The 16,991-nt window shown below is 38.1% G+C and overlaps 1 pseudogene; it reads left to right on the top strand.

Annotated features, from left to right (window-relative positions):
* LOC117722292 (vomeronasal type-2 receptor 116-like) overlaps window positions 1–16,991 on the top strand; it is a 44,127-nt pseudogene that overhangs the window by 6,910 nt on the left and 20,226 nt on the right.

The raw sequence follows: 16,991 nt of genomic DNA, 5'->3' as shown, positions 1-16,991 counted from the left end.
AATTGCTAACCAATGACTGCCCCAAGCTAAGACCAATCCCATGACAGATAGTCAACCCTGACTCTAATAATGATACTTCACAAAATTGGAAAATTTAAATGAAATAGATAATTTTGTAGATAGATACTTTTTACCAAATTAAAATAAAGACTAAGTAAATTGTCATAATGTCAACAGTTCTATAACACTTAAGGAAATAGTAACGGTCATTAAAAGACTCCCAACCATAAAAGTCCAGTACAGATGGTTTTAGTGTAAAATTCTAACAGACTTTCAAAGACCAAATACCAATGTTTTTTAATGATTACAGAAAATAGAAATTAAATTATCACTAGCAACCCTGCTAAATTCTTCCTATGAAGCCACAGTAATCCTGATATCTAAACCACACAAAAATTCAACAAAGAGAATTTCAGAATAATTTTGCTTGTAAACATCAACACAATTATACTCAATAAAATTCTAGTAATCAGAATTCAAGAACACATTAAAACATCATTCATAATGATTGGGTAGGCTTCATCCCAAGGATGTAGAGATGGTTCTGGAAATAAAAATACACCAATGTAATATACTGTATAAACAATATGAAATAATAATAATAAAGCACCCACAGGTTTTTCTCATTAGATTCTGTATTGGCCTTGATAAAATCCAACACCTCTATATATTACAAGTTTTAGAGAGATCTCTAATACAAGGCACATCTACAAACATAATAAAAGAAATATATAACATGCCATTACCCAACATCAAACTAAACAGAGATAAATTTAAAACCATTCCACTAAAATAAGAGGCAAGAAAATGGTGATCACTACCTCTCTATCTATTCAATATAGCACTTGAAGTTCTAATTAGAGCAATATGACAACAAAAGGAGGTCCATGGCACACAAATTGGAAACCGACAAGTTAAATATCACTATTCAGGAGTGAAATAAATGAACACATGAACAATGCCAAAAATTCTACCAGAGACCTCCAACAGCTTAAAAAAATCAGCAAAGTGGCTGCATGCAAAATTAACTCCAAGAAATTAGTAGTCTTCCATTTTATGAATAATAAGTGGGGTAAGAAAGAATTCAGGGAAATGACACTTTTCAAATGAATATATAATATCAAGGTGTAAGTCTAACCAAGCAAGTGAAAGATCTATATGACAAATACTTCAAGTCCCCAAAGACAGAAAATGAAGAAGGCATCAGAAGATGGAAATGTCTCCAATGATCATCAATCGATAGGATTAACATAGTAAAACTGACTTTCTTATAGATTCAATGCAATTCCCATAAAAATCCTATCACAACTTTTTACTGACCTTGAAAGAGCAATTCTCAGCTAAATATGAACAAACGAAAAAATAGAGGTTATCAAAAACTGTCCTGAACAATAAAAGAACTTTTGTATGTATTATCATTTCTGACCAGATAATAATAAAAACTGCATGATATTGGTAATTGGACTGACAGGTTGATCAATTGAATCAAATCAAAGACCTAGACATAAATACACACACATAGGGATACTTTATTTTGCACAAAGCAGCCATATCCATTCAATGCAAAAATAAAGCATCTTCAAAAATGATCCTTGTCTAAATCGATATCTGCATGTAAAAATGCATATAGATTCACATTTAACATCTTGAACAAAAGTTGAATCCAAGTGGATCAAGAATTTCCAAATAAAAGTGAATACAATAAATCTAATCTAAGAGAAGAAAAATGTAGCCTTGAGCACATTGTTACAGGAGACAATTCCCTGAACGTAATATCAATGGATCACACTCTAAGATCAACAACTGAAAAATGGGAGCTGATAAAATCGAAAGGCAAAGGAAACTATCAATAAGACAAAAATAATATTCTACAGAATAGAAAAACATCTGACAGAAAGCTGTTATACAAATATATAAAGAACTCAAGTAAGAAAGACTTCAATAAACCAAATAACCCAATTGAAACACAGAATAGGGAGCTAAACAGAAAATTCTCAAGAAAGGAATTTCAAGTAGTCCAAGATCACATAAACAAGTGTGCAACATACTTAGACATTAGGGAAATGCAGGTCAAAAGCATCATGTAATTTCATGTTACACCCATTAGAATGGCTAATATAAAAATCTGAAGTCACGGTAGATGCTGGCAAGTATGTAGAGAAAGCAGAAAACTCCACTATAAGTGGGGTTGCAAACTTGTACAACTGTGAACGTTAATCTTGTGGTTTCTTAGAAAACTGGGATAGTTCTACCTGAAGACCCAAATATACCACTCCTGGGCCTATACTGAAAATTGCTTCACCATACCACAAGCATAAATGCTCCACTATGTTCAAGACAGAAACTGTATTCAATCCAGGTATCCGTCAACTGAAGAATAGATACAAAAATGTGGTTCATTTTTATAATGTAATACTATTCAGTTATTAAAACAAGAACATCAATTCAAAAATGACATGCAAGGTATGTGCTTAGTTATAAGGCAATACAAGCCACAAAGTACAGGATATATCACAAAGAACATTAACAAAAAAGCTAAGATACAAGGCTTCAGCATACATACTGGAATCTCATGTAGAAATGGTCATAAAATTGTCATAGAAGGCAGATAGTGTGAGGGAACTCAGTAGGACAGAGTATGGAGAAGGAATGGGGTTTGGGATTAGGTGTGTTGAGACATAGCAGAGAGGGCTAGATGGCCGGGAAAATGAATGCAAATCTGCATCTGTTCAGAGTAGGTGTGGGGGATGGGAGATCTCTAGGAATTCCAGAAGATCATGGATTGGGGAGGATTCCAGGGTTAATGCTATTGAATTTAGCTGAGAGGAATATGAGTGGGGATATCGAACCTGAAGAGACCACCTCCTGTAGCAAGACAGGACACCAGTGGAGGGTCCCCAGTCCTCCCACTTGGGTTGCCTTGTCTATCACCAGTGGAAATGGATGTTCCTAAACCTGCAGAGACTTGATATTGCAGTCCCCACTCAGCAAAGAGAATTTCAGACCAATTTCTCCTATTAACATCAATGCAAAGATACTCAAAAAATACTCACAAACTGAATCCAAGAACACATCAAAAACATCATACACCATGATCAAGTAGGCTTTTCCCCAGGGATGCAAAGATGGTTCAAAATATGAAACTTCATCAATGTAATCCACCATATAAACAAACTGAGAAAAAATTGCACTATTCTAATTAGATAATTAGATAATTACTGAAAAAGTCTTTGACAAAATAAAATATCTATTTATGATAAAAAGTCTTGGAGAGATTAAGAACAGAAGCCCCCTACTTAAACACAGTCACTGGATTATATGAGAAGCTGATAGTCAACATCTAATTAAATGGAGAAAAATTAAAGCAGTTGTACAAAAATCAGGGACAAGCCTTACCATATCCATTCTTTATAGTAATTGAAACAAACAAACAAACAAACAAAAAGATCAAGGGGTTATAAAATGAAAAGGAAGAGATTAAGGAATACTATTTGTGGATGATATAATAGTATATATAACTGACCCTCAAAATCATACCACTCAACTCCTACAGCTGATATGTATGTTCCGCAAAGTGCCTGGATACAAATTATTTTGGAATAAAATCAGAAACCCACCTTTATATTAAGGATAAGACAGCTGAAAAAGAAAGTAGAGAAACAACACATGTCACAGTAGACACAGATAACATAAAATATCTCGATGTACCTCTGAGGATGTATGAAAAAATTCTGTTTGACATGATCTTCAATTTTTTGAAGAAAGATGTTAAAGAAGATATCAGAAGAAGGAAAAAAAACCTATGTTCTTGGATCAATACAATTAATATAAGGAAATGGCTATCATACTAAAAATAATCAACAGATTTAATGCAATTCCATCAAAACTTCAACACATTTTTGAACTAATTAGGGAAACAAAACATGATAAAAAATTTTGTACAAAAAAAGAAGAATTGATAAAAGTATCACCATTCTTGGTTTCAAGTTGTATTACTGATCAACTATAATAAAACTGCATGATGCTGGCCTAAAATAAATAGGTAGAATTGAATCAAAGACCCTGAAATAATCCCATATACCCAAGGATGTAGCAAGATATTTTCCCTGCAAATTGGGAGGAGCTAAGTTGGGAGGAGTAAGGAGAGGAAGAGGACTAAAAAGAGGAAGAAGAGGGGGAGAGAACTGGAGAGAGGGGAATCTGGCAGCAAATATGCTTGTGTCTCTAGCAGTCAAAGGTAGTTGATATATCTATGTTTGGTATTGGGTTACATCTGTAATTGTGTGGGCATCTTGTTATTGAGCATTAGAAAACATATAAAGCCTTTAGATAACCATTAAGCATTAGAGTTTCATTTCTACTGGATTCAGAGTGGATGGCAGGATGGTCTGGGCTCAGCCAAGCCTTGTAGAGACAGTATGGAAGATTGGCAGAGCCAGAGCTGGTGCTTCTGTCTCACCTGAGCTGGTAGCTTGAGTCACTCTTGGCTACAGGTCTTGCCTAGATGGGAAGATAGTGGCCAGATCACAATCGTGTTCTGCCATTTTAAATATCTCCTGCAACCAAGTGTCAACCAATGTCTGGCATGAATTCAGTAGAAATTTAAGTCTCTTTCACCTGAGAGTAAAAGTTGTATTTTTTTTTTTTTTAAGAAAAAGAAAGGGAGTAAGTACTGAGATAAGTCATGTGATTCCTAGCATGGGAACCCTGAACAAAAAAACCTGCTTGTCCCCTGCTGTGAGGAAACACAGGTTCACTTTTGTTAGGAAAAAAAAGGAAGTAGCTTACTTCTAGCACAGTGATAAGGTGTCCTTTCCTTGACACTTTGACTCTAGTGATGCTACATTAGTTCATGGAACCCATACTACCAGGGTCAAAGATATGTTTCAGTTTTGACTATTTAAGTGATTGAACCATTTTTGGCAAGTATTATATTTGGAGAGCATCAAACTTTCATGTCTTTGCTGTCCATATTGTGTGAGTGTGTTTATTAAGAAAAGAGGAAGCAAATACAAAATAATAAAACAAAGAACAGAAATACACTAGAGAGTAGTTTAGACATAAATAGAAACTGACAAAAGGCACTAAATGGCAGAGACCCCCATGGGGAAAAAATCTTTTGGGTGAAGCTTCTTCTTGCCATTTCTAACACAAACATCTTCATATAATAAGGAAATGACAAGCTGAGACTTTTGCCTTGGAATTTGCCTGGAACACTTCACCTCCTAATCAAATTCAAGACAGTTTCTTTGCTCTCAAGAACATATTACTGTTACTCTCAGGCTACTTTTTCTTCTCATTGCCCTCTTTTCATGGGACAGAGATTCTTTCCTGGACAAGAGGTCTTAGAGAATATGCTAAGCAAAAATGATTGCATCTAAAGTCAGAAGGGTGTGGCAAGGCCACTTACATATTGAGGTTTTAATTGACCACAGGATATTTTAATAATAAAGTATTTACTATAGTCAATGCTACATAAGCTTTTATGAGCAACAGAAAACCATGAAAATATTTGGTCATAGCTATAGTGAGAAAATCCTCTTGTAGTAAACCAGAATACCTGTGATTGATGTAAGAACAATTTTGTATTTGCATCAAAGTCTGTCTAGGTATTGGCACAGATATTGTCACACATTTTCCTTGACCATGAAAATAGGCTCTTGAAGTCACTTTCTTAACCTGATTGGTGACATCTTCTGGATAATCTCCTGGTATTGAAAAATGATATGCAATAAAAGACTTATCCTAACTGCCTATACACAAGTTTTCATATGTATATGCAATTATGTGTATTGATGTACATATGGGTAAATGTGTGTGAAAATCTTGGCAAATTAACTTAGTGTTTCAATTATTGCATGTCACAGACTATAGGAATTGAGCTACATAACAAACTTTCATGCCTATTTTTGTTGTTTATCTTTGTTATAATTGCAAGAAGAAGCAATGAACAGAAGTATCAATGAACAGAGGAAGTAGCAATGCAGAAGCAACAGCAGAGAAAATGACAGGAAGAAGAGTATCACAGGCAGGAAGCAGAGGCAACTTAGATGATAAAAGTTATGAAGAGATCAAGATTAGTTGCAATAGTTTGTAGCCACTAGATGAGTTTCAGAGACTTGTCAAGCCCTGAGACTATGATTTGGAGAGCTGCAACCATAACACTTGTTAAGCTTCTCAGAAAATCTTTATAAGACCAAAGAACCAGCAGGTCATGTATGACTCAGATATTCTGTTACTTCTGTTGTTGTTGTTATAGATCATTAAGGCTGAAAGATGAGGACTTGCTATTAGTTTTGTTAACTGTTAAAACCTCTATTGGTTGAGAAAGTTCACAACAGTAATCCAACATGATTGCCTATATGATGTTATACTCCCCTGTGTTCTCAATCCCTGTATCAAGGCAGTAATTGCTCTCTTGACCCGGCACTGCAAATCTTTTTACCTCCCAGTCCAACCTGTAGGATCAAAGTGTTCCAAGACTCTAGGTTACCAGGACTAGGAGAGTTTCTTTTTATCTATTTGTGACTTGTATATAGGTAGATCAAAAGTTTCCATGTCAGATGTTTGGCAATACATGTGAGTTTATTTTTATAAAATATTTCCAGAAATTACCTTTAAAACTTACAGTATCAACTGCTTTTTCAAACTTGGGGCTGAAATCTGCAAGAACTAAAATGCCAATGGCACCAGTTGTTTTACATTTTAAACAAAATTTAAGTATTTTATGTGAAAAAAAAATCCATTTTTAAATTAAAATAATGCAACCATAAATGAGTTACTGCAGTAAGGATTTGCTGTAGGAAGCCGCTGTTAGCAGTGGCTATACATTTGCATTTCCAAGATGGCGCTGGCCGCGTGTCTTCTCCAGATGTAAACAATTATCTGCGCAGTTGCTAGGCAGATAGGCGTGCCAAAGTCACTGCCAATCCCGAGGCATAATATTGGGTGGTGAGTGAACAGCCAATCAGAAGTGAATACGTCACTCTAGACTGTACTTAAGCCGGACTCCTTCCTCAGCTCTCCCCTTCCGCGCCTCTCCACATTTCCCCACGTGTGTGAGACAGATTAAAGCCTCGTTTTGCAGTAACTATCTGATCTCTGCGTCTCGTGCTTTCTCCCCCACGGATGCAAGGCTCGAGGGGGGCGCGTTAGATCTGGTGCCGAAAACCCGGGTAAATTCCAGGCGCGTGGAAACCCACGCGCGGTATTTCCAGGTGGCAGAAATCTCTACGCGCAGCGGAGGGACCCCGAGCTCGAGGACGGTTAAAAGACTGCGGCTGTAAGAGGTACACCTTTGGAAGTTATGTCTAAAGTAGAAATCTTGACAAGCGGATTTAAATTCACCGCGGCCACTGCATTAATTAAACTCTTGCTTATATTGCAATTGTTTTATGGCTACTCAGGCATATCAGAACCAGAGTGTGTTAGTGTTAGCCGGCATCAGGCCAAGGAGCCTGGAGGTCAGGCCAAGGAGCCTGGAGGTCAGGCCAAAGCGCCTGGAGAGATAGAGTACTCAAAAGGAACAAGGGCTACTGCAGAGTCCATTAAGCTTGAGGACCCTCCACCGGATGGTGGAGAGAGAACGGAGGTCAAATGGACCCCACTGTACTTCATTAAGGAGCCTGACTCCACAGAACTGGGCAGCTCCGAGGAGGAGAGCATAGAGGAGGAAGTAGCCGCTTGTGCAAAGGATAGCCGTTCTGAGATAAGACTAAGAAAGATCTTAAGTCACTCAGCCCAGCCCCACGGACCTCGGCCGGTGCCAGTGGCTCGCTCGGGCTGGAGGGTCCCCTGCCATGCTTCTCGCCTTGGGCTGTGGGAACAGAGTCCCTGCGATGGGGCCTGGGTCAGACCGATTGCAGAGGCGTCTGTGCTCTGCTACGTGTGGCGGCTTGCAGCCCGGCAGAGCAAGGGAGCGTGCAGACAGAGGAGGGAGGCAGTCTGCCCTGGGAAGCTGCCTTCCAGCGGCGGGCACACAGGGAGTGTCCCGCGAGCTCAGAGCAAGCAATGCCAGTGATAGAACAGATGATTTTTGAAAATGCTACAGCTAAATGCCGTACAGCCACTGTCCCTCGTAAGAACAGGAGGCTACAAGATTGGCTGAGGGCCTGCTGTGGCCCGGGGTGGGAAGCTGTTTGTGCTTATTCCACAGGTGAAAACAATTCAATTTGGGTCCCTACGAGGCTGGTGCAGATTGTGAAGAATGAAGCTACGTTGCAAGATTACGGTTCTGAGTCTCCTGACACTGCTGTTCCAGTTGGTGATAAGTATACCACTGTGGGCCATAGTCAGATCTTAAACTGTTCTCTTGCCAGTATATTCAAATGCTGAAGTACTGCCTAGTTCAAAGCTATTGAGAGTTACTTGGTTGCCCTGGCCTCAGGCGCATCCGCCAAAAGCCTGGGTCATAAATGCTACAAGTTTTCCATTAGATTTTACACTTTGTTTTGTGGCAGCAAAACTTTATAACATAAAGGTAATCCATTTGGTGTTGATTTGAGAGAAAATAGATTGCTTACATCGTTAAAGATTGGTTTTTTGATTTGCCTATGTTTATAGAGAAAAGATACAACATGTGTCTTTTAAGGTTTACAGTTTAAATTTAAAGTTCAAAGCTAAAGCCAAAATGCACAATTCAGGCTTAGCCAAGCCTCAGAGAACAGGCCTGAGGGAGGTTACATTTACATTTGAATTAAGACTGAGCTGCAGAAGCTCAGGTGTTAAAAGCTCCTTTTGTTCTGGGTCTTCAGACCAGGCCCTAGAAATGTGCTTAAGGGGATTTGTCTTTTGTCCTCATTGTTTCTTGTGAGAGGAGGGGTAAACCTAAGACCCAAAGATTTTACAACAGTCTGTGGGCGAAAGGTTATGATTGTACTGCAGAAATTAAAATTATGCCTGCTTCCCTCCATGAGTATAGCTGTACCTGCTGATAGAATATGGTTCAGGTTGTTTTAATTCCTCTGTATTTGGAATTGTTGAGGATGAGATGCTTTGGATTCCTCTAATATATATGTAACAATTATTGGAGAATAAAATTGGCTTTTATCCGATATTCTCATGGGACAAAAAAGATTGGTTATTAAATTAATCCAAAATAAAGTTCAAATTTAAGATTTATACAGCCTAACTTGTCTTCTCCAGCTACCATTTCAATAAATGTTTACATAAAAAATATTTTTATACCATTCCTTTACATTTCTGATAAAGGTAAAGGTTTATAGGTAATAAATTTATTCATAATGTTTAAGAGCCCATGGAGCGATATTTGTTAAAAAATAATTGCTTCAGAAAATGGGTAATGTTTTATATTTTACATATATATACAAACTTTGTTGCTTTAATACAAAAAGGGTAAGAGGTTAAATCTTTTGGTGTGTATTATTCATATGTGATATTTTATTAGTAGATTTCTCTAAGGAAAATTTTTCTGCAAGCTATTGCTTCAATATAGTGAGCTTTTAAAAATTTTTAAAATACTTGTTACTTCAAAAAAGAGATTCAAAGACAGTGTCTTTCAATATTTGAGTCAATTTGGCTTTAAAAATAGCTCAGCCATTAAAGGCTGGACTTAATTTAAAATATAAAGGCTAAACTCCCAGCGGCCACATGGTGTCTCACAACCATTTGTGGTGGGGATCTATCGCCATCTTCTGGCTTGTGAGTGTACTTAAAAAAGAAAATAGTTTACTTTTAATCTTAATTTGCTCTTAGTGAATTTTAAAGGTTGTTAGGAGATATTATTTGACTAAAACCTCATCTTAAGCTTAACATAGAAGGATTTAAAACCTCTGTTTAATGTTTTCAAAGGGATGTAAGTCCTAAATTAAATCATATGTATATTTTCTTGAGTTTACCCTGCTTCAACACAATTAAATTATGTGTTGTAGCCACTGTTTTAAATGTTAAAAAGGGGTATATCTGCCTTTGTCTTGTTAAATATTTTTCATAAAATGCAGAATGTTTCGGCTACAAGATTTAATATCTCTAGCCATTTAAATAACATTAAAATTAATAAGGTGTTTAAGAATGCATCTACACAACCGGTGTTGGTGTGTGTAGACCCTTCATTTCTCTTTATGTTATCCAACTTTCAGAATAATTCTGATATCTTGGATTGTAAAAATGTTACTTGCCTTTTGGCACAATGTTGGAATGGATCACTAGACCTAGTCTTGGTTGTGCATGGGCCTACCTTTGTGCCCATCTCAGTATATCGTTATGGAGACTTAAAAGAGACTTTGGTCAATCAAAGAGTTGATTGGCTCTAAGCCCATGTGAAGCAGCTCACAGATGTGGTTCAAATAAGCTGTGTGTCAACAGCCTCACATCCAGGTGTTACACCTCTAAGATTTGTGAATGATGCATTTACTTAAAGCCATAATCTTTCTGCTTATTTAAAAGGAAAGTGGAATGGGAAGTTGGACCAGGTACAACAGCAATTGCAAATCTGGATTTCCAGCCTTGATGGAGTTCGGATGAAACCTGTTTCCCGTGGAGATTTTACTTCTTAAATGTCTTCTGCCTTTTCTTTCTTTCTTTCTAAAGAGCGGGAATAGGCTTGCTTGGTAGAGCCCTATGACGTGAATTAGTATTCATAGATGGTTGGTTTGTAAGCTCAGAGCCCAACAAAATAAGTGACAAGGTAGCTTAAAGCCTAAGCACTCGCAGCCTTAGAGCAAGAGTCTCTCCCTGAAATTTGACTATCTAGGCTAAGAAAATAGCCTATGACAGGGACCCTCTCAGTCTATGCACACCAGGGGTTCGTCCCATTGCACTGGGTTAGATGAGAGGTCTAAGTCCAGCCAGCTCTTGCCTAAATAATTGTGGTACCTAATAATAGGTTGACAGCCCTTGCACCCCTGGGAGCTATACTCCATTGCACAGGGATGGGTGTCAATTCTCTTTATATCTCCTTAGCCCTAGCACCCAGAGGACTGGTTTCCATTGCACCTGGAAGGGTAAGGAAAAATCTTCGGGCTATAAGCTCTTGATCGCTTATTCCCCCACAATGGAGTTTGCTTGATCGGGTTTGAGTTCGAATCTTATTTGGTACTACATTTGATAGGCAAAAGGCTGTTTCATATTAATAATTTAAACAGGGAGAGATGTAGGAAGCCGCTGTTAGCAGTGGCTATACATTTGCATTTCCAAGATGGCGCTGGCCGCGTGTCTTCTCCAGATGTAAACAATTATCTGCGCAGTTGCTAGGCAGATAGGCGTGCCAAAGTCACTGCCAATCCCGAGGCATAATATTGGGTGGTGAGTGAACAGCCAATCAGAAGTGAATACGTCACTCTAGACTGTACTTAAGCTGGACCCCTTCCTCAGCTCTCCCCTTCCGCGCCTCTCCGCGTTTCCCCACGTGTGTGAGACAGATTAAAGCCTCGTTTTGCAGTAACTATCTGATCTCTGCGTCTCGTGCTTTCTCCCCCACGGATGCAAGGCTCGAGGGGGGCGCGTTAGATCTTGCATTATTTGCATCATCACTATAAAACTGAGAAAAGAATTCTCTAAAGAAAAATGACAGTGGATGTCAGTAACCTGATATAAAATGTTCTGTGTGTTTCATCATCAACATTGTTCTTTGTAAATCTGTGAAATAATAAAATGTGAAAACATTACTAGGGACCTATATGGAGATGAATCTCACTAGTGTATAAGTGAACATTTAGAATAAAAATATTACCAATTTTCATAATTTAATGTAATAGATAAAACAATATTTCACAATTATATTAAAGTAACTTAGGAAAAATTTGAATTAATAAAAGAGTAAAAATAAAAATAGATTATACTACACAAATTCACCACCCAAGCACTATACAAAATAAACTTGCAAGGAATTAATGCCTACACAGAACCCTCCAAGGAATAAAGTGGTACACAGAACCCTCCAAGGAATAAAGTGGATAAGGTGGGTCCTCTTGCAAAATTTCCAGTCAAAAGAGTTTTTACTGATGCAAAAATCATGAGTGATTTTTTCCCCTATTTTCTATGGCAAGGTGTTAATATAAAAGCTACTTACTTCAGAGATGATGAATTTTTGCTTCTCACTGAGTCTGGAATATTCTCAGCAACAATGAAAGAGGAAGTGCATCACTGCTTATCTTGTTATTTGTTTCTCAAGGAATTTTGTGGTCACATTAGAAAACTGAACTTTTGGTGGAGCAGTTTGTTTAACTGTATTTAGCTCTCTTTTCATTAGTGTCAAGTAGATCATGCAGTGCCTAAGGTGTATTATATTGAATAGCCTCAGAAAATGACTTTTTAAATGGTGGTAGTCTACAGGCAGCATGATGTAAACTCCTAAATTTATAAGTCCAACTTGAAGTGGCATCTTTAGTTAATTTTTTTGATTCTGTATGGACCGCCTCCCACTTTTTAAACCTTTAGACTCACTAATAGGTTTCACATATACTCAGTGAATGAAGTTCAACTAAGCCCCTGCTTCACCTCCCAATTAATTGTTAGAATAAATATAGCCAATACATTACCTAGTAATATAGAGGAATATTACTACTGTAGAAGGTGTTGACCTCTATGCTCAATGTTTTGGCAATTATAAGTAAATATTTTCCAGTGAAATTTAAAGAGAGTGGGATAAAATTTAACATGTATTTGTTTCAGTGCATTCTCTATGGAAGAGTTAACAATCCACCACTTTTTGAAAATTCTCACATATGTCTATTTATTCCTAAAAATAGAAGAGCCCCAGATAAGACAGTCATATAGATGTACTCTACCTGAAAAAATTTTGACTTGTCTTTAAAGTGGTGTCCTGACATATTGTTTTGTTTATGTTAGAAAACTTTTGTTAAATGTTGGGGACCACACTAGTCCCACATTGGGGTGGCCAAAAAATGTCTCGGCCTGAGCAAAATGTTGAGGCCCGGGCCAACCCACGTTTGGGCGGCCACTGTATCCCGGCCCAAGCTGCTGCTCCGGTCTTCAGGTCGGGGGTTCAGCAAGAGTGAGGGTGACGGCAGATTCTACCTAATGTCTGAGATTCGTCTCTGATGATCCCTCTATAGTCTCTGATCTCTGTCTGGTTCTGTCTTCTATCTTCTCAATTCTGATCTGTTCTGTCTCTGCCTTTTATATGTCTCACTTCTAAGCCACGCCTCTAAGTTACACCTTTAATCATGCCCTTAGGTCTTGTCTCTAACTCTGATCTCTATACTTCTAAGTATACTATTAAATCATACACCTTTAATCCCACACACCTTTAATCTCAAGGTATCTAAACCAAGATTATCCGAGTGTTCTCAGCTGTTGTAGGGTATTGTAATTTAAATCTCATGTCAGGGTATATGGCTCAAGATGGCTGCAAAGCTGATAGCCGCTTTCTGCTAAAAGTCGGCCCCCAACAGGTCCCCCTTTTTAATTTTTTTTTAAAAGGGAAGGCTGGGAAAACTTACGGAAACCGTGCCTGTCCTAGGTTGGAGCAAAGGACCCCAGCCTCCCTTTCCCGTCCTTGGATACTCAACAGCCATTGGTTGAGCTCCTGTCTTAGGATGGTGAGGCCTCCCTTCTTGTAGGGGCAAGGGTCTCGGTATGCTCTCTTACCTGTCACTGACTATCCGGCTTAGCACGTAAGTTAGGGGATATACCTCATTAGTCTTGATGACAGAGGTTTTACAATCCCTTACTTCCAGCCTGTAATAATGGACCTGTGTGGGTTTCATTTGAATAGCATCTCATACAAAAGCCATCAGTTTGTTGAACTGCATGGACCCAAAAGACAAGAGACTTAACAACGCCTGAATAGTTAGTATGACAGCAACACTCTTTTTAAAGGGCAACATATAACTCCCTCTATCAGAGGAGTAAAAAGTGTAAGCCTCTTCTATTCTGTTTATAAATGTCTTATATCAGAATCTAAATCTATAGAAGTACAAAACTGATCATAGCTTTGATCTAAAGAAAACTAAGGAAATCCCTGTTCCTGCTCTAGTCAATCTCAAACCCAAAAAACAACTATAGTAACTGTGGTAGTGGGTTTTCTCCTGGCTCTAAACAATCTAAATTCCCACTAAATCTAAAACAATCTAGTTCCCCACTAAATCATAAGTCAGGGAATCAAGAGTCCAATAGAGCCACCCTGGAGATATGGGTGGTGATGTAAAAAAATATGCTTCTCAGGGGGTTTCTCCTCCCTGGATTTGTTATTGTTGTCTATTTGTTTAATCAGTCTCTCTGGCAGCCAACTTGCAGCATCTGCAGTTTGGGAATATACATAAACAGAACCTCTTCCCCAGATAAGCACTGGATCTGGCCCATTCCAGGTTCCAGTTAATGGGTCTTTCCAGAGGACTGTTGCAAAATTCTTTTTGGTATCAGGATGCCAGAATCTAACTGCAGCAGATTTTCCTTCAGAATCCAAATTTTAAAAATTTAAAATGAAGAGTGCATGATGAAGGATATTTCTGGGGGATCCCTTGGTAGGGTACCATTCCCCCTTTTTAATTTTTTCAAATTGACATTTAATGGTTTGATGTGCCCTTTCTACTATACCTTGGCCCTGTGGATTATATGGAATACCCGTTTTATGTAGTATTCCCAATCTTTCACAAAATTGGTGGAAACTGGAGCTTGTATAACCTGGGCCATTGTCAGTTTTTATCTGTTTAGGCACACCCAATACAGTGATTGTAGCAAGCATATGAGCAATCACATGCTTGCTTGCTTCTCCAGTTTGTAATGTTGCATAAATGAAACCACTGTATGTGTCTACACATACATGTATATATTTTTGCTTGCCAAATTCATTATAATGAGTAACACCCATTTGCCAGATACTGTTTGGTATCAGTCCCTTTGGATTTACACCCAAATGAGGAACTGGTAAAAGTTTAACACATGATTGATATTGTTTGACAATTTGTCTAGCTTGTTCTCTGGTAATTTTAAACATACCTTTTAAAGTTTTAGAATTAAGGTGATGTAACTCATGAGCCTTTATGGCCTTATCCAAGTTAGATTGTGAATCTGATAAAGTAACTGCAGCTATTCGAGTAGCTAGGTCTGCCTTGGTATTTCCTTCAGAGAGAGGACCTGGTAGCCCAGTGTGGGCTCTCAGGTGTCCTATAAAGAATTTACACTTTCTCGTCAGAATTAATTGTTGGCACTGTAAAAGCAAATCAGCTGCTTCTGGGGAATGCTTTATTTGTGCAGCAGTTTCTAGCAGAGGGATAGACTGAGCTATATATGAGCTATCTGTATAAATATTAATAGTTTGATTTGGAAATGCTTGAAACACTGCAATAACAGCATGTAATTCAACCAATTGAGCTGATACAGATGATGTAGCAAAAGAGATTACTTGATCCTTAAAGGCATAAGCAGCTGTTCCTGATGAGGAACCATCAGTGAAAACTAGCAATGCTTCCTTGATAGGTTCATGTGCAGTATGAGATGGAAAAACAAATTCATGATGATTACAAAACTGAACCAATTTATCTGGTGGATAATGATTATCTATCTGACCAGCAAATGAAGCACATGCAATAGGCCAGACTTCAGAATTCTGCATAAGCCAATCAACCTGATGCCTTGTATAGGGTTGTACTATGATATCAGGATCTTTTCCAAAATATTTTTGACTGTTATCTCTGCCTAACATAATTATATCTGCTATAGCTGCATAGTATGGATTAAGAACTTTCTTGGGGGATGAGGGAAGATGAACCCATAATATGGGTGCAGTTTGCCAAAAAACTGCAGTAGGAGTTAATTTTGTGTTAAAAATAAGAAAATATAAAGGCTTAGAATAATTAATATGAGTTACAAATTGAGATGAAATAGCATTCTCTACCTTCTGTAAGGCTTTTCTACCCTCCTCTGTTAGAGTCCTGCCAGATTTAGGGTCAGGATCTCCCTTGAGAATATCAAATAGAGGCTTCAATTCTCCTGTTGTAAGTTTCAAGTATGGTCGTAGCCAATTAATATCTCCCAGTAGTTTTTGAAAATCATTAAGTGTCTTAAGGGAATCAGTCCTCAGTGTGGCTTTACTATTAATGATATGTGGACCATTAATCTGAAATCCTAAATAGGTATATGGGTCTTGTAATTGCACCTTTTCTGGTGCTATTTGTAACCCTGCAGTCTGTAAAGCTGTTCTAAGATCATCAAAGCACTGGAGTACCTGTTTTCCATCTTTTCCAGCTATCAAAATATCATCCATGAAATGAATCATGTAGATTTGCTTCCACATGTTTCTAACATCCTCTATGGCAGAAGCCACAAACTTTTGGCACAAGGTAGGACTGTTAGCCATACCCTGAGGCAAGACCTTCCATTGATATCTTTTCATAGGTTCCCTAAAGTTTATAGAGGGAACACTGAAAGCAAAACGTTTTCTATCATTAGGATGCAAGGGGATAGTAAAAAAACAGTCTTTTAAATCTATAACTATTTTATAATAACCTAAATGTATGGCCACCGGTGTGGGCAGCCCAGGTTGTAAGGCTCCCATTTTCATCATGGTTGCATTAACAGCCCTCAAGTCTTGCAACATTTTTTTTTATGCAAAAGCAAGAGGTTTATTGATCCAGTGCACTGGGGTCCCCCCTTACCCCCCTCCCCGCATGCAGGCTAGAAGAACCCCGAGCTAAACCTAAGAGCAGTTTTTATATGGTTTTCACAGGCTAAGGGCCCAGTTTCCTGATAACCCTTTAATCCTCTTATCCTGGGCCCTTCCTGGAATGTGTGTAAGTCTTTGGAATGCGTTTCTCCTGGAGCTTGTCTCTGGAGAAGTTAATTTTTAAATTTAGGCTGAGACCTGAGATTCCTTCAGTTCCTGAAATGCTGGGAATTGTATTTCTTGGGAAAATAACAAAGCCTCAATGGAAAGTAAGGTGACCTATAAGTTTGTCCTTATAAGCCCCTGTAACACATGGCTTGAGGCCATCCTCAGGTGGGAAATTCTGGGGAATAGCCCTGACCAAAGTCCACATCTTGCTTTAAATTTGTTCCAAAAATGGTTGAGT

The sequence above is a fragment of the Arvicanthis niloticus genome, chromosome 17 (genome assembly GCF_011762505.2).
Source record: "Arvicanthis niloticus isolate mArvNil1 chromosome 17, mArvNil1.pat.X, whole genome shotgun sequence".
Classification (NCBI taxonomy): domain Eukaryota; kingdom Metazoa; phylum Chordata; class Mammalia; order Rodentia; family Muridae; genus Arvicanthis; species Arvicanthis niloticus.
This window is presented reverse-complemented; position numbering and strand designations above follow the sequence as displayed.